At 40.9% G+C, this 25338-nt stretch overlaps 1 protein-coding gene across 5 annotated transcripts in view; it reads right to left on the minus strand.

Annotated features, from left to right (window-relative positions):
* SOD3 (superoxide dismutase 3) overlaps window positions 1-25338 on the minus strand; it is a 948116-nt gene that overhangs the window by 79043 nt on the left and 843735 nt on the right. Inside the window, exon 1 of one of the 5 annotated variants that reach the window (XM_050790711.1) lies at window positions 11657-11660. The exons of the other annotated variants lie outside the window; for them this stretch is intronic. The gene's annotated coding sequence lies outside the window, so the exon portion shown is untranslated. Of the gene's footprint in view, window positions 1-11656; window positions 11661-25338 lie in introns of those variants that run through there. 5 annotated transcript variants of the gene reach the window in all.

The following is a 25338-nucleotide window of genomic DNA, read 5'->3' on the forward strand; positions in this document are numbered from 1 at the left end:
CGGGTTCAAGCGATTCTCCTGCCTGCTGAGTAGCTGGGACTACAGGTGCCTGCCACCTTGCCTGGCTAGCTTTTGTATTTTTAGCAGAAACGGGATTTTGCTATGTTGGCCAGGCTGGTCTTGAACTCCTGACGTGAGGTGATCTGCCTCAGCCTCTCAAAGTGCTGGGATTACAGATATGAGCCACTGTGGCTGGCCAGGAGTTAACACTTTTAAATTACCCAAGTTGATCTGTGTCTGTGACTAAAGGTGACCAAAGAAAGTTTTACTGTCTAAGAGCTAATGGGACCAGCCTGCGTTTCTACTAGGAGGGTGAGAGAAAGACAAGGTTGGTTGCGTAATTCTACCCCCATCACATAAATATAAATACACGTGAGAGGTCACTGGAGTCCACCCGCCATCCTGCATGCTCTACCCCTCTTTGGAGGCAGCAGGGTAAGGGAGAGTAGTCAAGGCTTACATTTGTAGGCCATTCACACCCAGCCTCCAAACCCACCAGGAGGAGACATTCTGCCACCCTGTGGTCCAGGGACGCTTCAACAAGTAGGATGGGCAAGGCAATGTGGGAGGCACCAACTTTTGATTTCTTTACCTTGGTCTTGATCAGGCTAGAAGGAGAAACAGTAGCCATGTAAATCCAAGCTCATACCTATATGTCTTGAGTTAGTCGCTCAACCACTTGTTCTCTCTCATTCTTTCCATTTACTTTATTTGCACGTTTTTGCTCATTATAATGTCAGTAGCATGACGTACTATTGGGGAGCCAAGAGGGCTGAGACCACTAGCCTACAAGATCACAGTCTTCATCTGTGTCCTTAACTCACTTCATTCAGTGGGTCGCCAGATTGTAAAGTCTTACGTTTTTACTACATCATTCATATATCTTACTAACCAAACATATTCATCTAAATCCACATATTGTATATACTCATTTCCACATTCATAAGCACATGATTCTTTGCATGTAGAAATGAATGTTGTATGTGTGCCATCTCATGCATACCAAACACTCTTTAAAAATGCATTACTTAACCTAATAAATTGTCCTTCTTACTGTTCAAAAGATTAAATTCTTGACCACTCCCCATCAATCTCTCTGTTATACTAAGGGTCCTGACAAATGTGTATCTTTATATAAAAGAAATCCATTTCTGCCCTTTTCTATATTCTGAGCAAGACTTCACATCTCTCAAAATGTTAAAGAAATTGGATCACATTTCCTACATTTCCAAGAACTGATGGAAGTCAAAAGGTGAGGAGGATTCTGTGAATTCCTATGTGACTACAGGCTCTTGAGGTCACCTGCAGAGTCCATGTTTTCTCATGCTGCCTCAGATCTGCTGCTTGCTGTGAAACTCAGGTCCTTCCTCCGATTCTCCCTCTACAGTCAGTCACTCACATCAAATATAACCAGAAAATATTATCCAAAAATGCCAATTCACAGCTCTTCTACCACCCCCTCATCCTGAGTTAAAGGGAAAATTTGGATGTGATATACTCTGCATTTTTCTTTCTTATTCCTCTCTCACCCCACTGTGGGCTCTTATTATGCAAATGTGGGTACTACAGAGTTGGAGAATCAAAGGTTGGGGACTGCATTGGAAAATGCAGAGATTCCAAAGAGAGAGTAAAAGAAAAGAGTAGAAAACTGATTAGAGAGAGAGAGGAAAACTAGAAATGGTCTTTTAGGTCAAGTGTTAGGAAAATATATCTTAAGATGTATTATTTATTTAGCAACGATTTGTGTAGCTCTTCTTATGTGCCTAGTACTATCTTGAGGGCACAACAATTATTAATGCAATTACCTGTCATCACTACCCTATGAAGTAGGTACTATTATCATCCTCATTTTACAGATGAGAAAACCAAAGTATAGAGAGGCTAAGCGACATGCCCAAGATTCCACAGCTTGTAAGCGAGAGAGCCAAAACTCAAACTTAGACTGCCTGGCCCAGATTCCATACTTGAGAATCCTTGCTCTATCCTCCTTCCCATGTGATTTGTGATCTGCATTTCCTTTTATGATATTACAGATATTCAAGTAAACTTTGGAGTGAGCATTGGATGACATTATTTTGCCCATGACATCCACTTGAGACTAACCCATGAGGCCCCAAAATGTATTTGGCTTTTGTAAGAGCATCTGATTTGATAGGTTTTGCTGAGAATGGAAGGTGTAGCTCACAGAGAGGAATCATAACATAATGTTACAGACTTCTGCCTCCCTGGCATCCTCCTCCTTCTTTTCTCCTCCCTAGTCTTCTTATCTCTTTCCTCTGGGATTGCCTTGGGAGCTCCAAATTCTTCTCTCTTTATTATATAGTTTTTATCAAGCTGCTTCTTTCAAATATGCATGCCCTGACCCATCACTGGACCACTCTCCTTCAGACAGTTTTAAAAGTTTGCCTTTGGTTGAATTCCTTTGTTTCTGTAGTTTCTGAAAAGATGAATTAAAACTCAGTATTACTAGGGTGTTATCCATAGGGTGCTGATAAAGCATGAATACCCAGAATTATAAAGAAGAGACATTTAGAGCCACCCTCAAGAGTCTCCATGGAAAAATACTCTCATCTGTAGCATGCTTGGCTTTTCTACGTTATCCGGTTTACCTTCACTTCACTCTTCTGATAAGCAGAATCTAGAGGTTGGTGCTTCTTAGATATAATTGCTTATTGCTGAAGCTTTGAAAAGCCAAGGAAGAGATACTTTTCAAAAATCTGGTCATTTTGATATCAACAGTGACTTGAACCCAGTAGAGAATGTTACTTCCTGTTGCCAAATTGCAAAAACGCCCTCTTGAGTTTCCAAAAATACCTCTTTGCTGAAGAGTTCTTTGCCACAAAGAAGGGTGACGGGTCACAACAGCCACTGAGTAGAAGGCAGCAGGCATTAGTCACACAGGGGAGAAGTTGCAGATAAATTTTAAGAACTGCCACAAACACGGGACCAAATGGTGTCCAGGGGCATTTTTGTTTTAGCAGATATATCTTAGGATCTTAGAAGGAATGGTTGCACTGCCAACTTGTCAATTAATCAAGCCTCCCAAGGTCACCTGGGATGTTCTGGATTGGGTTCGGGCAACAGGGGCCTGGAGGAACCGGCTTTAATTAAAGGATTTGTGCAGTAATGGAATCCTCAAATCCTTTGAGCAATGTTGCATGAACTGGGCCTTTCAATCCCTGTGTGCATTTTCCATGGCTGCAAAAAAGTGACAAATATCCTGACCAAGCACTTCTTCCGGAGGGTGTTATTGTTAAACCATTTAGAAACCCCACTGAAGGACACATGGTTGGGAAACAAGCCCAAGCAAATGAAAAAGAAAAAAGAAAACTGCACTCTGCAGCATTGGGAAGGATATTTATCCTCCAAACTCTTGTGATAAAGTCCTGACATAGTCATTACTACTTTAAGGAATAATTGTTTTGAGGAACCTTAAGTATTTTGACATTATCTGAAGTCCAAATTCTCAGCAGCCATCTTCGTTTTAATTATTACTTAGGATTTGGATAGGATAATTAATATCTGAGAGTTAATAGTCTTGCAGTTTGTGCGACCCATTGACGGGATCCTCTTGCAGAACTCTGCCCTTAGATGGCTTTCAACATGCACAATATTCTTGCAGGGCATCTTTTGACTTTTGAAAGATCAGCTACTCTCTTTTGACCAAGTATACACTCTCTGGGCCACTCCATACGCAGCCTCTGGCTCCTGAACATATTTTTGAGTTTGTGACTGATGTGATTTGGATCTGTGTCCCCACCCAAATCTCATGTTTAATTGTAATCCCCAATGTTGGAGGTGGGGCCTGGTGGGAAGTGATTGGATCATATGGTTGGATCCTTCATTAATAGTTTAACACTATCTTTTTGGTGCTGTTCTCATGATAGAGTTCTCACAAGATCTGGGTGTTTAAAAGTGTGTAGCACCTGCACCCATCTTGCTTCTGCTCTAGCCACGTAAGATGTGCCTGCTTCGCCTTCCCCTTCTACCATATTTGTAAGTTTCCTGAGGCCCCCCTAGAAGCTGAGCAGATGACAGCATCATGCTTCCTGTACACCCTGTGGAAGGATGAACCAATTAAACCTCTTTTCTTTATATATTACCCACTCTCAGGTATTTCTTTATTTGTTTTTGTTGTTGTTGTTGTTGTTGTTTAGACAGAGTCTCACTCTATTCCCCAGGCTGGAGGGCAAGATCTTGGCTCACTGCAACCTCCGCCTCCCAGGTTCAAGTGATTCTCCTGCCTCAGCCTCCCGAGTAGCTGGGATTACAGGCATGCACCACCAAGCCCGGCTAATTTTTGGATTTTTAGTAGAGACAGAGTTTCACCATGTTGGCCAGGCTGGTCTCAAACTCCTGACCTCATGATCCACCTGCCTCAGCCTCCCGAAGTGCTGGGATTACAGGCATGAGCCACTGTGCCCGGCCCCTCAGGTATTTCTTCATAGCAATGTGAGAATGGACTAATACAGTGACCCTGATCAGACACTTCTCCAAAGCCATGTTCATCCCCTTTCTGTCATTTGGCACTTGTGAAATTCACACATATGCCACACTTGTACCCTCATGCTTGTCCCATATTATGGGTTATAGCACAGAAAATATGGGCTAGGAATAATGCCAATTCCCAGTAACTAACGGGAAGTCCACCTTACTGCTGATTGCCACACATCTTTTATCAAGTCCCATCACCAAAAAGCTCAGAGCCTGTGTGACACTACTCAGTTCTCTAAATCTTTTCAAAGAACTATGATTTAACTTTCAGGCACCCGCTTTTTATCAGGAACTGTTATAAGGTCATCTGTATGTGTTTTGAGAAACTGCTATCAAATTCTAATATATTGTTCAATGTCTCTTATCGAAGCAACCTGCAGGTTGGGTTACTTGCAGAGCTCAGAACTGGATAACAGTTTGCTTTCTTGATAACTGGAGATACACAGTACGCATGTCATCATCTACTCAGGCTGCCATAATGAAATACCATAGAGTGGAGGTTGAAAAAACACATTTATTTTTCATAGTTCTGAAGACTGGAAGTCTAAGATCAGGATGCCTGCATGGTCAGTTACTAGCAAGGGCTAACTGCCTGGTTTGCCAATGGCCTCCTTCTCTCTGTGTCCTCACATGGTGGACAGGGAAAGAGAGTGCTTTCTTATGTCTCTTCTTATAAGGATACTAATCCTCTAGGATCAAGGCCTTACCCTTGTGACTTCAATTAACCTTAATTACTTCTAAAAAGTCTCTATCTCTAAAGTCATTCACATTGGGGACTAATGTTTTCACGTGTAAATTTTGAGGGGACACAATTTGGTTTATAGAAATATAAGTTTCTGTCTGGTTTCTTTCTCCCTAGGAATATCACAGCAAATTTTGGACTCAATTCCATTTGCTTTTTAAATATAGGTTTTCATTTATAATATTTCCAGATCCCCTTAGTAGGCCCATCCCAGCACCAGGCCCCTATTGCCCCAGCAATAAGCCAGTGCCCATGGCCTCAGGGTCAGGGCTGGGCCCCTACAGACCCAGGCTCCTGGTTGGACCTCCATAGCCCTAGGCTCCGAGCTCATCCCTGAAGACCCATGCTCCAGGCCCACTCCAGTACTAGGCTATCTTCCACCACCCTAGGCCAGCACTCATGGCCTCAGGCTCTAGGCTGGCCCCTGTAGACTGAGTACCAAGCTTTCCCAAGTACCAGGCTGGACCCATGGCCCGGGGCTCCAGGCTCAACCCATAGAGTCAAGCTCCAGGCCCACCCCAGTGCCAGGTCAAACCTTGAACCCCAGTCCTTGTAGACCTGGGCCCTAGGCCCACCCTTACAGGCTCAGTCTCGAGGCCCACTCCAGGATTGTGTTAATCCCCATGGACCCAAATTCCAGGGCAGCCTCACGGATCCAGGCTCTAGGCCCAACCACTGGACCCAGGTTCCATGCCTGGCTATGTGGATCCAAGCTCCAAGTTGACCCTTGTGAATCCAGGCATCAGGCCCATCCACTCAAGGGGTCCAGGCACCAGACCAACCAGCCCAAGCACTCTAGCAGCAAATTGGCCCATCCAGAATCTCTGGATGGGCTGACCGGTAAAGGGCTTTCCCTGCTGAAGCCAATCTGTAAAAGCTAAAAGAATTGCCTACTTCTTCAAATACACAGATACCTATGCAAAGCCACAAAGATCTTGAATAATAATAATAATAATTAATAATAATAAAATGATACCACAAAAGAAACAAAGCACCAGTAATCAACCCTGAGAAATGGAAATTTACAAACTGCCTTACCAAGAATTCGAAATAACTGTCTTCAAGTACAGTGAACAACAAAAGAATATAAATAGACAACTAAACAAAATCAGGAAAACAAAACATGAACAAAATGAGAAGTTTAACAAAAAGATAGAAAACATAAAAATGAACCAAGGAGGCTCAGTGCAGTGGGTCAAGCCTGCAGTTCCAGCACTTTGGGAGGCTGAGACAGGTGGATCCTCACCTGAGGTCAGGAGTTCGAGACCAGCCTGGCCAACATGGTGAAATCCCATCTCTACTAAACACACAAAAAAATTAGCTGGACATGGTGGCAGGTGCCTGTAATCCCAGCTACTTCCAGGAGGCAGAGGCAGAAGGATCAGTTGAACCCAGGAGGTGGAGGTTGCAGTGAGCCGAGATTGCGCCATTGCACTCCAGCCTGGGAAACAAGAGTGAAACTCCTTCTCAAAAAAAATAATAATAATAATAAAATAAATTAATTAAAATTAAATTTTAAAATATGAATGAAGGAAATTCTAGAGGTAAAGAACACAATTACTGAACTGAAAAATTCCATAGAGATCTTCAATAGCAGGCCTGATCAAGCAGGAGAAAAATCAGCAAGCTAAAAGATAGGTATTTGAAATTACCCATTCAAAGGAGCAAAAAGGAAAAAAAATTAAAAAGAGCAAAAAAGTCATATAGAACTTACAGGACACCATCAAGTGACCCACATATACATTATGGCAATTCCAGAGGAGCAGAAAAAGAGAAAGGGGAAGAAAACTTATTTAAAGAAATAATGACAGAAAACTTCTCAAGTCTGTAGAGGAAAATGAACATCTAGTTTCATAAATCCTAAAGAATCTCAAATAGATTAAACATGAAGAGATCTTCACCACGACACATTATAATTAAATTCCCAAGGGTCAAAATAAGAGAATTTTTAAAATAGTAAGAGAAAAAAAATTGTCATTTAAAAGGAACCATCATAAGATATCAGCAGATTTCTCAACAGAAACCTTGCAGGCCTGGAGAATTTGGGATGATATATTCAAAGTGCTAAAAGAAGAAGAAGAAAAATATCTTTCAACTGAGAATACTATAGCCAGAAAAGCTGTCCTTTAGAAATGAAAGAAATATAAAGATGTCCCCAAACAAATAAAAGCTGAAAGAGTTCATCACCACTAGGCCTACTTTACTAGAAATGGTAAAGGGAGTTCTCCAGGCTAAAGTAAAAGAATGCTAACAATATGGAAACATATGGAAGGATCAAACTCACTGAAAAGGTAAGAATACAGTCAAATGCAGAATACTATAGTACTATATTGACTGTGTGTAAATCTCATCTAATTCTAGTATTAAAGTTAAGAGACAAAATACTAAAAAAACTACAGCTATAATATTCTGTTAATAAATATACAACATAAAAGTGTAAACTGTGACATTCATAACATAAAATGTTGGGGAAGGGAAAGTTGAAGTGTAGAGTTTTTGTATACGGTAAAAGTTAAGTTGTTACCAGCTTAGAATAGACAGTCATAACCTTAAGATGTTTTAGATCAGCTTCATGATAACCACAGAGCAAAAACCTGTAATAGCTATACAAAGATAAAAAGAAAGAAATCAAAGCATGCCAATATTTTAAAAAATTATTCATATCAGAAAGAAAGACAGCAAGAGAGGAAGAAAGGAAGAAAGGAACTACAGAACAGTCAGAGACAATTAACAAAATGGCAATTCTAAGTTCTTACCTATCAATAATTAGTTTAAATGTAAATGGATTAAATTCCTCATTCAAAATGCATAGATTATCTGAATGGAATATGTTTAACAAATAGGATCGGCCGGGCGCGGCGGCTCAAGCCTGTAATCCCAGCACTTTGGGAGGCCGAGACGGGCGGATCATGAGGTCAGGAGATCGAGACCATCCTGGCTGACACGGTGAAACCCCGTCTCTACTAAAAATACAAAAAACTAGCCGGGCGAGGTGGCGGCGCCTGTAGTCCCAGATACTCGGGAGGCTGAGGCAGGAGAATGGCGTGAACCCGGGATGTGGAGCTTGCAGTGAGCCGAGATCTGGCCACTGCACTCCAGCCTGGGCGGCAGAGCGAGACTCCGTCTCAAAAAAAAAAAAAACAACAACAACAACAAAAAAAAATAGGATCTAATTGTATACTGCCTACAAGAAACTCATTTCAGTTTTAAGGACACACTTAGGCTAAAAGTGAAGAAATGGGTGAAAATATTCCAAGTAAATGGTAATCAGAAAAGAGGAGTAGTAGCTATACTCACAATAAACAAAATGGACTTTAAGCCAAAAACTGTCACAAGAGACCAAGAAGGTCATTAGATAATGATAAGGAACCAATTCATCAAGAGGATATAACAATTATAAATATATATGCAACCAACATTGGAGCATCTAAGTACATAAAGCAAATATTAACAAAGCTGAAGGGAAAAATAGATAATGCAATGATATGAGGGGACCTCAATATCCCACTTTTAATGATGAATAGATTATTAAGGCGGAAATTAATTAAGATTATTAAGACAGAAAATTGATAAGTAAACAGAGGACTTGAACAACATTATTGACCAAATGGACCTATATATAGAACATTCTATCCAACAGCATCAGAACACACGTTCTTCTCAGTTGACCACAGAATATTCTCCAGGATATTAGGATATTCTCCAGGATATTAGGTCACAAAACAAATCTTAGTAAATTCAAGAAGATTGGGATTATATCAAGTATCCTAAACCCTAAAGACTCCACCAGAAAAAAAAAAAAAAAAAAACCCTTAGAACTAATAAACTAATACAGGCGCATTGCAATAATAATAGAACTTATACTATAAGTTCCATTACATAAAAGCGCAGTATCATTTAGCCTTTTTTTAAAAAGCAAATCCCATCATTTGCAACAATGTGGATAAATCAGGAGGACATTATGCTAAGTGAAGTAAGCCAGACACAGAAAGACAAATATTGCACAATACCACTTGTATATGAAGTCTGAGTCAAACTCATAGAAGCAGAGAGTAGAACAGTGGTTTCCAGGGTCTGGAGATTGGGGGAAATGAGAAAATATTGGTCAAAGGGTACAAAGTTTCAGTTATTTGGGATAAACAAGCTCTAGAGATCTAATATACAGCATGGTAACTATAGTTAATAATACTGTATTGTATATTTTAAATTTGCTAAGAGAGTGTATATTAAATGTCCTCAACACACACAAAAACACACACACACACAAAGGTAACTATGTGAGGTAATAAATGTGTTAATTAGCTTGATTATGGTAATCATTTCACAATTTATATCTGTATAAAAACATCACTTTGTACACCTTAAATATATACAATTTTTACTTGTCAATTTTGCCTCAGTAAAGCTGGAAAAAATATCAGGAAATTCTAGGGCTTGTCTGCTATCCTCTAATAAGTTGTGCTCTACTAAAACTACTGTGAGTGGTTTTCTGTTACTAAGAACTCTATGTCAGACAGGATCTTAGTTTTAAACAACAGAAGCTGACTTTGATTGATTAAGTTGAAAGTAGTTGAGTTAAAGGATGATGAATTGCCTCCACTTTCAGTAAGATAGACATACTTTCCCCTATTCCTCCCATCAAGTATGACTAAAAACTCTGAACATTATATGAATAAACATAAGAAGTCTCCAAAAGGTGAAAAAAAGAAGGTAGACTGTCTAGGAAACCTGAGATCCAAGGAATGACACAGTGATAAGGGTTTTATTTTGACATGGGCTTTATTTTGCCTCATATACCCTAGATTGGATACTGGAGAAATTGGAAACCCAGAAATGTCAATGAGTATAGACAAAAACATCCCCAAGGAAACCTGCTTTCTTTTGCCAAATGACCAGAACAGGGAAAACCAAACATACCAGAAAATGTTAGACAATAACCACCCTAGTTAAACACCACATACACACACAACACACACACACACAACACACACACACAAAACACACACACACACACACGAAAAGCCCTGCAACCCCACACTTACCTTTCCTGCAAAAGCCTATAGCCTAGACTCTCACTCTTGCCAGACTGTAGTGAGGTACCCCAACTTCCTCCCTGGGGTAGTGTCAGAGAAAGCCAAGTACAGAGCCAAGATGTGTATCTCCCTCAGCATCAGGCAGTAATGACTCCTCTCCAGCAGTATTGGTGGAGGCCATTCAGGAGGCTGTATATTCACCCCCACCCAGCCATAATGAGGTACCCTTCCCCGTCCTTTCACCATCACCCAGTAGTAACAAGGTCACTCTCCCACAGTGTCCGCAAAAGTCACAATGTGCCCCTCCCCCTCCCAAGTATCAGGGGCCTAGTGAGGAGCCTAAAAGCCCCTTCCACCCGGCAGTACCACGGAGCCCCTCAGAGAAAAACCTGGACTCCCACCCCCAGGTGGCAATAATGAGGTCTGCTCCCGCTTCACTCACTCGGCAGAGCAATGTCAGAGGAGGCCTGCCAAATTCCAATATTTATTACACATAGATCCAGAGTTGTATCATATAAAAATAAAAATATTGAGACTGCAATAAAAAATCATTCTTCATACTGAAGATCAGGAAGAGCACAGAGTAAATTTAAAAAGGCAGTCAATAGACATCAACACCAAGATGGCATGTGTTAGAATTATTAGATAAGGAATTTAAAGTAAAAATGTTTCAACAAGCAATTGCGAGCATGCTTAAAATAATTTTTTAAGACTTGGCAAAAAAAAAAAAAAAAAGAAAGTCTCAGAAATAGAAGACCCACAGAACTGAATAAAAATTTTATAACTAAAAAAGGCAATGACTAAAATTTTAAAACTCAGCGGGTGGGCTCAACAACAGAATGGAGAGGACTGAGAAAAGAATCAGGGAACTTGAAGAAAGAACAATAGAAATTACCCAACCTGATATCAGAGAAGAAAATGACTAAATAATAAAAGAGCAAAGCCTCACTTTTCCACAGGACTATAACAAAAGATCTAATATTTGGGTCATCAGAGTTTCAGGAGGAGAAGAAAAAGAGTGCGGGGCTGAAAAAATATTTGAAAAAATAATGGCTTAAAATGTCCTCAATTTGGCAAAAGACATAAACTTATATTCAAGAGGGCAGGTGAACCACAACCAAAATTTAAAAGTTCTCTGTAAGACACCCTAGAGTAAAGTTCTGAAAACTAAAGACAAAAAGCAATTTTGAAGGCAGTCAGAGGGAAATGACATTACCTACAGTAGAAAAACAATTCAAATGTCGATGGATTTCTCATCAGAAACCACACAGGCCAGAAGGAAGTGGCAAATTTTCCTTTTTAAAAAAATTATCGTTTTTTATTTTTATAGAGATGGGATCTCACTATGTTGTTCAGGCTGGTCTCGAACTCCTGGGCTCAAGCAATCCCCCCCTGCCTTGATCTCCCAAATTCCTGGGATTACAGGTGTGAGCCACTTCATCTGCCCCACATTTTTCAAGTGTTGTTGAAAGAAAAGAACTGTCAACCCAGAATTCTACATTCAGGGAAAATATCTTTCAGGAATAAAGGGGAACTCAATACATTCCCAGATGAAATAAAACTGAGAATTGGTCATTAGCCAACCTACCCTAAAAAAGATGGCTAAAGGAAGTTCTGTAAACAGAAAAGAAATGACAATAGAAGGACTTTAGAACATTAGAGAGAAGAAAGAACACTGTAAGAGCAAAAATATGTGTAAATACAATAGACTTTCTTTAAGTTTTCTAAATTATGTTTGAAGTTTAATGCAAAAATTGTAACAGACTAGTGTGGTTCTCAATGTATGTAGGGGAAATATTTAAGAATTATTGGTAATGGAGGAAAGTGAAGAGACATAAAAGTAAGTAAGGATTTTATACTTCATGCAACTGGTAAAATATCAATACCAGTACATTTTGATAAGTTATGTTTATATAATGTAGACCCTAGAGCAACTTTTTAAAAGCTACACAAAACATATACCCAAAATATTATGGATAAATGAAAATAAAATTCTAAAATGTTTAAGTAATCCAAAGGAAGGCAAGAAAAATAAAATAGACAAACAAGAAAAAAACAGAAAACAAACAAATCAAAAGGCAGACTTAAGCCTTAAAATGTCAGTAATTACATTAAATGTAAGTGTTCTAAATATACCAATTAAAAGATGGAGAATGAAAGAGTGGATAAAAAAGTAAGAGAACTATATGCATACATTATATATACACACAAAAATTCCACTTCAACTATATTGATATACATAAATTGGCAGTACAACATGGAAAAAGTGTTCCATGTGAGTATTAATCCAAAGAATGCAGGAGTGGTTATCAGATAAACTATACTTTAGGGCAAATAAATTTTCCAAGGACAGAGAAGGACATTACATAGTGATAAATACATAGCAATCCTAAATGTGTATGTACCAAACAATAAAGCTGCAAAGTATATGATACTGATATATTGAACTGGTAGCATTGAAAAGAGAAATGGACACATCCACAATTATAATTGAGGACTTCAACACATCTCTCTCAAAAATTAATTGGAATGAAACAGAAAATCAGCAAGATTGTAGAAGAACTCAATACCATCAAGCCATCAGGTCTAATGATTATTTATAGAACATTCAACTCAAAACAGCAAAATGTGTGTTATTTTCAAGTTTTCACAGAACATATCTCAAGGTAGACCATAACCTGAGCCATAAAAAAAAACCCTCAACACGTTTAAAATAATTGACATCATTATGTTCTCTGACCACAATGAAATAAAACTAGAAATCAGTAACACAAAGATAAAAAGGAATTTTTTTTTTTTTTTTTGAGACAGAATTTAGCTCTGTCTCCCACGCTAGAGTACAGTGGTGCAATCTCGGCTCACTGCAACCTCCGCCTCCAGGGTTCCAGCAGTTCTCCTGCCTTAGCCTTCAGAGTAGCTGGGGTTACAGGTGAGCACCACTATGCCCAGCTAATTTTTGTGTTTTTAGTAGAGACAGGGTTTCACCATGTTGGCCAGGCTAGCCACAGTGGCTCATGCCTATAATCCCAGCACTTTGGGAGACCAAGGCAGGTGGATCACGAGAAAAAAGGAAATCTTAAAACATGGTTATATTAGTTTGCTAGGACTGTCATAGCAAAGTACCAGAAACTGGATGGTTTAAATAACAGAATTTATTTTCTCACCATTCTGGAGGCTAAAAGTCTGAAATCAAGGTGTTGGCATGGTCGATTTCTTTTGTAGCCAGTCTCTTTGGCTTATAGTTGGCCACCTTCTCCCTGTGCTTCACGTGGTCCTCCCTCCGTACTTATGTGTGTTCTAATATTCTCTTCGTATAAGTGCCTCAGTATTGGTTTGGGGCCCACACTAATAATTTTAATGTAACTTTATTTTCTCTTTAAAGACCTGATCTCCAAATATAGTCACAGTTTGAGGTACTAAGAGTTAGGACTTCAATGTACGAATTTTGTTCATATGTTGAACAAATTGTCTATGGAACATAGCTGAAGCAGTGCTGAGAAGGAAATTTATAACACTAGATGCTTAGTGTTATACGAAGAAAAAGCCTCAAATCAATAACCTGAGCTCCCACTTCAAGAAACTAGAACAACGAATGAACAAAATAAACCAAAAGCAACTGAAATAAAGAAATAATGAGGAACAGAAATCAATGAAATTGAAAACAGAAAAACAATAGAGAAAATCAATGAAACAAATCTAACTGTTTGGAAAGATCAATATCACTAACAAATCTCAAGTAAGACTGCCAAAGAAAAAGAGAAGACACAAGTTAATAAAGTCAGAAATGAGGCCTGGTATGTTACCACAGATCCTGCAGTCATGAAAAAGACAATGAGGCAATACTATGAACAATTCTACATATGTAAATTTGATTTTTGACAAAGATGCAAAAGCAATTTAATTGAGGCAGTATATAGTCTTTTCAACAAATGGTAGTAGGGCAATCGGATATTCACAGATTTAAAAAAAATTGCACTTTGGGAGGCTGAGGTGGGAGGATCACAAGGTCAAGAGATCAAGACCATCCTGGTCAACATGGTGAAATCCCATCTCTACTAAAAATACAAAAAATTAGCTGGGTGTGGTGGTGCGCACCTGTAGTCCCAGCTATTCAGGAGGCTGAGGCAGGAGAATCGCTTGAACCTGGTAGGCGGAGGTTGCAGTGAGCCAAGATCGCGCCACAGCCTGGCAACAGAGCGAGACTCTGTCTCAAAAATAAAAATAAAAAAATAAAAATAAAAATAAAAAAACCAAGAACTTTGACTTAAACTTCACAACTTATACAAAGTTAACTCAATGAATTATACATTTATTTAAATGTAAAATGTGAAAATTTTATAGGAAATATTATAGGAAAATATTAGAAAATATTATAGGAAAAAACGTTTGATATCTAGGACTTTGTGGAGAGTTCTTAGCTATTATACCAAAAGAACAACCCATAAAATAAAAAATAAATTGAACTTCATCAAAATTTAGAGATTCTGCCTAAAACGACCTTATTAAGAGGTAAAAGACAAGTTACTGACTGGGAGAAAATATTGGCAAACCACATATCTGACAGAGATCTCATTTCTAGAATATACAAAGAACTTTCAATACTCGTCATTAAAAGAAAAACAATTCAATTAGACAATGGGCAACAGCCATGAAGACAATATATGGATGGCAAATAAGCACATGAAAAGATGTTCAACCTCACCAGCTGTTAGAGAAATACAAATGAAGACCACAGTGAGCTATCACTGTGCACCTATTACAAGAGATAAAATAAAAGACAGTGACAATACCAAATGCAGGGAAAGATGCAGAGAAATTGGATTTCTAATGCATTGCAGATGGGTATGTAAAATGGCACATCCACTCTAGAAAATAGTTCAGCAGTTTCAAAAAACAAAAAAATAGGAAAAACGAAGCCTATACTTACCGTGTGACCAGTAATTGCACAGTTGGACATTTACCCTGGAGTTATGAAAACCCATAACTACACAAAAGCCTGAACATGATTGTTCATAGCAGCACTATTTGCAATAGCCAAAAATGGGAGACAACAAAAGTATCCCTCAATAGGTAAATGGTTAAAGAAACTGTGGTACATCTACATCTATACAATGAAATGCTACTCAGTAATGAAAAGGAATAAAGTATTGTTACAGACAACACTTAGGATGGATCTTAAGAGCATTACTCAAAGTAAAAAGTAAAGTCGTTCTCCAAAGAACACATGCTGTATGATGGCAACTGAAAAAACATCCTCAAAATGATAAAATAGTAGAAATGGAAAACAGATTCGTGGCTGTAATGAGCTGGGAATGGAGGGTTGGGGCCGGGAGAATGACCATTTAGGAGTGAGAAGCGCTCCAAAGAGTTAGGTGTCTTGATTGTGGTGGTGAATACATGAATTTACACATGCGATAAGATGACATAAAACTATGCACACATATTTACCAACATCCATTCTCTAGTTTTTACTACAGTCATCTGAAAAGTAGCCATTGGGGGAAACTGGGTGAGGAGTACATTGAACCTCCCTGTATTATCTTTATGACTTCCTATAAATGTATACAGAATTAAATTAAGTCTAAAACTAATATTATTGGGGAGGCGCAGTGGCTCAGGCCTGCTGTCCTGGCACATAAGTAGGCAAGGCTAGGTGCTCGAGACCAGCCTGGGCAACATAGCAAGCCCTCATCTTTAGAAATAAATAAATAAATAAGATTATTGACCATTTCACAGTCGACACTGGAGTATTAGAGAATGAGCTTGAGGATAAGATTTGGTAAAGGATGACCAACTCCAGGGTGAAGGCCTGATCAGAAACAGAAGAAACAGCAGCCACCACCATATGCATGGATACTACAGCCTGCACTACTGCATTCTCAGTGTCTGCAGCCTCCACTGCGCAAAAGAGAGAGAAAGGGAAACACAGGGAGGAAGAGAGAGCTGGAGTGCAAGGGAAGGAGGGAAAGAGAAAGAGGAAGAGGGAGAAGGAGAGAGAGAGGGATAGGGAGGGATAGAGAGAAGAGGAAGGAGAAGAGGGAGGAGGAGGAAGTGGAGGGGAAGAGGTGGGGTAAGAGAAAGAAGAAGGGCAAAAGGAGAAGAAGAAGGAGGAGGAAGAGGAAGAGAAGGAAGAGGAAAGAGAAGAAGAGGAGAAGAGAGAGAGTAATTAAAACGTCACATAGGACCTTCTGATTGGCCAAGCTAAGGTTACATGGCTGTGTCCCAGCTATGAGGGAGGCTGAGAAAGTGAATGTTTATCTTTGCAGCTTCTAGCAGGGGAGGCCGTCTTTATCCCACATCAATACTCATGAAGTGAGAAATCCCCCCAAATAAACAAGAAGTGCATCCTGATGCCGGGTGGCTCAAACAAATAGCAGATGCTCGTCTCAAACCCTGATGGAGAAGGGCCTCTTCCTGGGTCTCCCTGCCTCCAGCCGCCCTTCATCCTCCACATGCAATCTTCACCAGATTATTTCACTTTCCTTCATGGACTCTTTAACCTTCAGGGCCAAGAGCAAACACCTCAGCTGAGCATACAGGCATTTTATGATGTGGCCCCTGCTAACCTTCCTGCAGCTTCACTCCACTATCACCCGCTTCCTCGGCTTATTACACAGGCATCCTAGACTCCAGCTCAACAACCATGCTAAGTCCTTAGAGTTCCCGCACAGGGTCCTGTTGCCTTGACTCTTCCCGTAGGCTGCCACCCAGGCCTAGATGGCTCCCCATCAGCACCAGGTTACTCCTATTCCTACTCAAAACGCAGTTGGTCATATCGCTTCCAGAAGGAGAAGCGGCGAAGCCACTCATTTCCCAGTCCACTCCCTGTGAGCTCTAGCCAGGCTTTCTACCCATGGGTTCGAGCAAATCTCCCCCCTCCCCTTTTTAACAAAACTCCCTTCCAGTTTAAGCCTGTTTGAAGAGCTCTCTGATGCTCACATCCAACTGTATGCTGGCTCAGACAAAATTCAAGACACCTGGTACATGGCCCAAGCACATACTTCAGGCACTCCCCAAGCCTCTGACTCCGCCTTCCTTTCTCCAGGTAAACACCACTTCATCTGAGAGGGCTTCTCTATCCTGACGATCCGAATTATGCCCCTCGTATCCCCGTCTGGCACCTCCTTGGAATCCTAAGCCTGGTGTGTAATTGCACATTCACTTTTGACTGTCTTCACATTAGCTGCGGTTCTCTGAGAAGAGACAGCATGTTTTTGTTCAACTTCATGTACCCAGCAAGACACAAAACACAAGAAGCCTAGTAGGCGCTCAATAAATAGCACTTGAAGGAATGAGCTCCGCAACATCAATCATTCGCCGCATGCCTAACAGGCTTCTCAGGTGATAAGTGTAATGATGTGCAATGTGGAGGGTCAGCCTGTTATAATAATGTGTCTCCTTCTCTCTCTCTTGCTGCTGCCAAGCCTGCTCTCCTCACTGGGCAAACTCCCAAAAAGGAGAGAGCTGATTGTGACCTCCTCTCTCCACCTATTCCGTCTTCCAGCTGTGAAGAGAGGAGACAGGAGAGGAAGAGAAAGGGCAAGGAGGAGGCAACGCCTACAAACCGGTCCGCCCCAGAGGAGGCACCTGGCTCACATTTGCGCTCAGTGACGTTTTGGCAGCTCCTGCAACCACGCCCAGGCCAGAATGGCAGACAATGAACTCTTGATGACCCACAGTCATAAACTTCACACCACTGTCAAAACAACCCTTTCTGTCCTCCAGAACTCAAAATATCAGAGGTTTTGTTGTTGTTGATTTCCATCATTTTAAATTGGTCACATAAGGAGTATGCTGCGGTGGCTGTTGCTTTTAAGTAGGTGGAAGGTGCTTTTGAGCTAAGACCTCTCCTTGGCCGGTTGCTGCCTGGAACAAATGTTACAATCAAATCATCATTCCCTGGAAATAGCAGCCTAAGTGGGAAATGCTGACAACTTCTAACCTGAGCAGTGCAAATGGCGTTGATGGACTACCTAAAATAAATGAATACAGCAAAAGGAAAAAAAAAAAACTCCTGAGGTACGGATTTCCTTAACACAGCAGAACCATGTGGCTCCGAGCCTTCTGTGAACAGGCAAGGGAAAGGAAAGGAAAGAAGACACCCAGCATGCGGCGGGAACGCCTTTGCTGACCAGGCAAGGGAAAGGAAAGGAAAGAAGAGATACCCAGCATGTGCAGGAACGCCTTTGCCGACCTTTGCATAGTATTGTGTTCTGAAGGCATTGTTCTAAGGAGCAAAGCTGGCTCTGTAATGAGACCTGGTCATCAGAGAGGTGTCAGAAACCGCCCCTACCCGGCCCCCTGGCTCTCCTGCAGCATGGAGAATGCCAGCCACAAAGCACCGGACTGTGCCTCTCAGATCATGCTTATGTGCATGAGGTCTTGGATTTACATAGCTTTTTCCCTTTGTCACAGTTATTTTTAAAAGAGACAAGACAGGTATTTAACACTCCATTTTATAGGTAAGGACACTAGGAACAAGTACGTGGCTCACCAGGTCTAGAGCTCAACCTTTCATATGTCTATATATTTGGAAGAGAAGAGACAAGGTCTTACTCTGTTGCCCAGGTTGGAGTCCAGTGGTGTGATCTCAGCTCACTGCAGCCTCGACCTTCTGGGCTAAAGCAATTCTCCCACTTCAGCCTCCCAAGTAGCTGGAACTACAGGCACAAACCATCACACCTGGCTAATTTTTTCATTTTATTTGTAGTGGTATGGTTCCACCATATTGCCCAGGGCTGGTCTCAAACTCCTGAGCTCAAGTGATCGACCGGCGTTGGCCTCCCAAAGTGCTGGGATTACAGGCGTGAGGCACCATGCCTGGCCAAGCTCAACCTTTCGGATTTCTAATTCAGTGCTCATTCCACCAAAATCATGTTTGGAAGTACATGGAAGTTTAAACAATAATGATGATCATCATCATAATAGCAATGATGGCTGGCTTTCATTAAGAGTTCACAATGTGACAGGTCTGCGGTATTTCAGTGCACATTATCCCATTCCATTGAGTAAGCACCGCCATTATCCACATTGTGTAGGTGAAGAAACTAAAGCTCAGAGAGGTTAAGTAACTTGTCCAAAGTCACACAGCTAGCAAGTAGCAGAACTGAGATTTAAATCAGGTCAGACTCCAGAGACAGAACTCTCAACTCCCAGATAGGAGGCCTTGCCAAGGGTTCAATGTTAGGGGAAAGAGTAATGTTATTTAACTTATATATTTTGTTTTATTTATTCATTTCCTTATTCTAAAAGTGATTTAGTTACACAGCTTAGAAATTAAGGTATGTTCACTTAATGGACTCTCCCAGCAAAATGTGGAAGATATAGAAAGGTGTGACTGATAAACATTTACATATAAAAAGCAGGATACAAATTTATGAATACACTAGAATTACAACTATGTAAATAAGTACAGGGGTAAAAATGTATAAAGAAACACATCAAGATAATCAGTAGTTGTGTGGTGGAATTATGTGAGATTATCTGCGTGTTTCTTCAATATTCTCTATTTCTAAATTTTCTGGGTTTTGTTTTTCAGAAATCTTAAGAAAATATGAAAAACTTTCCAAAAATATAGCTTGACTTGTTGCTTTGAATCTCTGGCATTTGGGATCTGTAGTGAAAAAAACAATGTTACATGAAGCTAAAAAGGTAGAAACAGCTCATGTTTTAAATTTTCATTGTACCAAAACTTCAAGGAATTTGTCTCAATTACGCCAGGAAAAATTTGTCCCCACTGCTCCCCCCCCCCCATTCCACCAAAAGAAAGAAAGAAGGAGGTAAATTTTGTTTTTGCACAGCAAAACCATTAAATTTCATTGCTTTGTTTGGGAACTGCTTAACAAGTCCACAAACACCAATCTTGCTGGGTAATTAAAACAGTGTAAATGTCACTATTCCAATCTTTGACATTTGGTTTAGGTCCTGACAGGGCGCAATGAATTATAGAGAAGGAATCGTCCTGTTGCAAGCACGTGTGTTAGTAATCCTGGCACAAGGTTTTACTATTCCTCTGGATGTTTGAAACGATCTGTATAGCTAGATATATATGTTTCTTCTGCACTTCATCACACACTGCCTTGCGGCATCTCTTCTATGGCTTTTTCGTATTGCTCTGTGTTAGTCTTGAATCATTTGAATTTCCATGAGTGTGGGTCTAGACTTGCCATAGACATGGCATTTTCCCTGAGATAATTTATTGTGTTCTATTTCTTAGTAACACAATATCATATACACCAGAGAAGGTCAGCCACATTTAGATAGTAACAATATTAATAATAACAGCTACCATTAATTAATCACCTACTATGCACTGGGCACTGTTCTTCATTGACACCTGCTTGTTTCATAAGAAGCAGTGTGTGCAGCGAGCATGGAGCCAGTCAGCCTGAATTCCAAGTCCCCAATTTACTAGCTCTGTCACCTCTGACCATTTGTTTAGCCTTTCTGTTTCTTAGTTCCATCTTCAGTACAATGAGGAAATAACAGTGCCTTACTTCTTAGGGTTATCACAAAATTAAATAAGTTGGTATAAGCATGCTTGGTCATGATAGGCACACAGTAAATGTTAATAAATATCAGTGCATCACTGTTATTGTTCATTCTTACATTCATTGTTCATTATGATGTGTTCATTCTTTTTTTTATTTTTTGAGACGGCGTCTTGCTCTGTCACCCAGGCTGGAGTGCAGTGGTGCGATCTCGGCTCACTGCAAGCTCTGCCTCCCGGGTTCACGCCATTCTCCTGCCTCAGTGTCCTGAGTAGCTGGGACTACAGGCACCCGCCACCACACCCAGAGGATTTCACTGTGTTAGCCAGGATGGTCTCGATCTCCTGACCTCGTGATCCGCCCACCTCGGCCTCCCAAAGTGCTGGGATTACAAGCATGAGCCACCGCGCCTGGCCTGTGTTCATTCTTAAAATTCTTGCGTCTCCCCGACCCTGTTTCTCCCATAGACTTCTCCATCTCAATAGATGGCACCACCTCCCTCCTAATCATCCATGTCAGACTTCAAGGTATCGTTCGTTCTTCAAATTGACAAATTATGATTGTACATATTTATGGAATACATAGTGATGTTTCCATACGTATAATGTGTAGTGATCAGATCAGGATAATTAGCATATCCATCATCTCAGGCATTTATCATTTCTTCCTGTTGGGAAGATTCAATATCAAGGTATCATTCTTGATGTCTTTCTTTGCCCTTCTCCAAATACCATTACCTAGCAAGAACTGGCCTCTCCAGAATACCCAGAATTGTCCCGCTGGATTCCATCCAGTGAAGAAGCACACTGCGGAGGTCTGCCTGGATTAGGAGTCTTTCTGTACCACTTACTAAATATGTGGTATTGGGTGAGGAACTTGAACTCTCATCTGGTACAATAATGGAACCTATATCATAGGGTCGTTGTGAGGATAAAATCATATAATCTATGTAATGCACTTTAAACAATGCCTGAACATAGAAACCACTCAGGCAATGTTACTTACTGTTGTTTTTGTCACTATAATACATCCACCGATTGCAATGCCAGTCCAAGCCGCCTTCTGTTCTCACTTGGACTCGGACCGTCATCTCTGAATTCATCTCTACTTCAGTTCTTACCCTTCAATCCCTTCACCACACAATAGCCAAAGGGATCTTGTAAATGGAACCATCTCTCTTTACTGCTAAGAATCTTTCAGTGCTTCCCATCACACTTAAATAAAAATCCAGAGCCTTGATCTGGCCTACAAGTCCCTATATGAGGTGACCCTGTCTGCTCTGAGATGTTATTCTCCCCTCTTTGTAATCCAGGGGCACCAGCTAAAAAAGTTCCTCTAATGTGCGCAGCTGCAGCCTTCCCTGGGCCGTTGCATTCACTGTTACCTCTATCCTCAGAACATTCAATCTGGCCCTTCTTTTTATATTTTCAAGTCGACGCAGCTCAAATGTTCTCTCTTCTGCCAGGATTTCTATGGGGAAAATCTTCTAGCAGGAGTTACCTCTCCCTCCCTTTCCTCAGTCACATCACCCTATTTTTAGTTCTTTGAGGTCATGTTTGACAATATCTTGTTGTTTACTGGCTTAGCATCTTTCTGCTCAACTTGCATACAGCTTTTTTCAGTTACAAGGGTGCCATAACAAATTACCCCAAAACCCGTGGCACAAAACCCCTGCTTATTATGCTCATAGATTATATAGCATGACGTTCAGATAGGGCACAGTGGGGATGGCTTATCTCTGGGGGCCTTCAACAAAGATCAAAGGCTGGGGCCTGGAACAGCTGGGATGCTATGGGTATCTTTCTCTGTCTCTATGTGGTCTCTCGTTATGACCTTTCCATCTTAGCAGCTACAGGGTAGCTAGATTTCTTATATATCAATGTAGGGATTTCAAGGCATGTGTCCCAAGAGAGAAGGCCAGGAGAATTCTGCCTCACCTTTTATGATGAGCTTGAATAGTTATGCAGTATCACTTCCCTGATAGCCACAGGCCTGCTCTGACCCAAGGGGAGGGAACACAGACCACACCTCTCTGTGGAGGTGTGTCAGTGTCACCCTGCAAGGAGAGAGTGTAGAATACACTGGTGCTGCCATCTTTGAAAATATGGTCTGCCAGAGAGCTCTGTGAGAGCAGCAACTTTGTTTTGTTGCCATCGCCCCTATATTCTAGAGCAATGTCTGGCAAATAGTAGGTGCTCAATAAATACTTGTTGCATCAAGGAATGAAATGCTGTATGATTTAAGTATCTCATCTTCAGTTTACAGATGAAAAATAATTGGGCCGGGCATAGCGGCTCACACCTATAATCCCAACACTTTGGGAGGCCAAGGCAGGAAGATCACTTGAGGTCAGGAGTTCAAGACCATCCTGACCAACATGGTGAAACCTCGTTCCTACTAAAAATACAAAAATTAGCTGGGCATGGTGGCATATGCCTCTAATCCCAACTACTCAGGAGGCTAAGGCAGGAGAATTGCTTGAACCCAGGAGGCAAATGTTGTAGTGAGTCGAGCTTGCACCACTGTACTCCAGCCTGGGTGACAGTGCAAGACTCCTTCTCAAAGAGAAAGAAAGAGAGAAAGAAAAAGAGAGAGGAAGAGAGAAAGAGAGAAAGGAAGGAAGGAAGGGAGGAAGGAAGGAAGGAAGGAAGGAAGGAAGGAAGGAAGGAAGGAAGGAAGGAAAGAAAGAAGGAAAGAAGGAAAAAAGAAAAAAAATTGAAGTTCAGTAAGTGGCTCAGGTAGAAATAAATCCAAGTGTGACTCCAACACCCATTTCTGAATAAATTACATACTGCGTTCATATCCTCCCCCATGTTGAATACCAAATAAATGAATAAAATAAAGGACTGAATGATTCTATTTCCTACCCTAGTGAAATTACTCTGATATCAGTAATGAACATTCAGATTCTATCAAGTCTTCCAATTTCATTCCTATATTTTTCTTTCCCAAACTTTTCAGTACTGATTCTTAACACTTATATGTACCAAGCATCTTTTTGTTCAATCAGGTCATATAACATGTGGTGTTAGGATACCTAAAACTACTCTTTCCAGGTAAAAGGCCCTAGGAATGGCTACACATGGTTCTCAGTGGACTACAGCCAAGGGCTATCTAAGGAGCCTTCATAACTGAAAACACCTAAAGCCTCCTTTTCTGTCCCTTTAGGAAGGCAGGCTCTTCCTGTAGGCCAATTCCCAGTTTTAACCTCAATAGGGCGGGGTGACTGGATCGTGGTTCAGAGGCAGAGCGCCACCTATGGATGACCGACTCCACCTCCATCACCCTACAGCTGGGCTTGGACCATCCTGCTCAGGATCCAAAGGATGTGCAGGGGTCTTCTGAGCAGAACAGTGGAATCTTAGTCTTGACCTGCAACCCAAGTATTTGAAGTAACACTAGGACAAATGGAATCCTAGCACATTCAATATAGTGCAGGCCAGTGTGGTTCTGTTCGACAGGGAGGTAACTCAAATAGGAAAAGACTCTTTCTAAAATACCACATGCATTTTTCTGGCAAGTCTCTTCACTAAATGTTACTTTATTAAGGAGAATAATCCCATAGCATACTTAATAGCATTCTAGCAAGACATTAACTAGGTTATTATTTCCAGAACGGTGCTTTCATTTCTATTTTCACATGTTTCTGAGAAATTCCAATTTATAACATGAGGCAGGAAAGACCAATCTCAAATGGGTCTTGTTTTAACTAGAAGGCTCACCGCTGCAAGTAACAGAAAGCCCATCACAATCTGACTTAGCCATAAGAAACCATAAGCTCCTGTTAGAGAAAGTGTGGAGTTGGGATGGGGTTTAGGGTTAGTTAAACCAGTGTTCAAAGATGCCATCAAGGCCGGGCGCGGTGGCTCACGCCTGTAATCCCAGCACTTTGGGAGGCCGAGGCGGGCGGATCACGAGGTCAGGAGATCGAGACCATCCTGGCTAACACGGTGAAACCACGTCTCTACTAAAAATACAAAAAATTAGCCGGGCGTGGTGGTGGGTGCCTGTAGTCCCAGCTACTCAGGAGGCTGAGGCAGGAGAACCGCGTGAACCCGGGAGGCGGAGCTTGCAGTGAGCGGAGATCGCGCCACTGCACTCCAACCTGGGTGACAGAGCGAGACTCCGTCTCAAAAAAAACAAAGGATGCCACCAAGAATCAAGGTTACTCTGCAGCAAGAAAACGAAAAAATACTGACAGATGCAATGACATTGTGCTGAGCAAGAAGAGAGGTACATGAAATATTTCACAGGATATGAATCCATTTACATGAAGTTTTAGAACAGGCAAAACTAACATGCAGTCACAGAACTTAGCTCCATTATTGTCTGGGGCAAAGGATGGTAAGAAATGAATTGCAAAAGGCCACCAAGGAAGTTTCTGTGGTGATGAAAATTTTTTATATTTTGATGGAATTTGAGTTACTTGGGTACCCAAATTAGTCAAAACCCATTGAGTGGTACAGTTGAAATGTATATTTTACTTATATACATTTTATTAGAGAAAGAAAAAATGTAGTTAGTGACATGTATGCTAAAGTGTTTAACAATGAATTTATTGATGTCTGCAACTTAGTTT

Source organism: Macaca thibetana, chromosome 5 (assembly GCF_024542745.1).
Source record: "Macaca thibetana thibetana isolate TM-01 chromosome 5, ASM2454274v1, whole genome shotgun sequence".
In the NCBI taxonomy this organism is placed as follows: Eukaryota; Metazoa; Chordata; class Mammalia; order Primates; family Cercopithecidae; genus Macaca; species Macaca thibetana.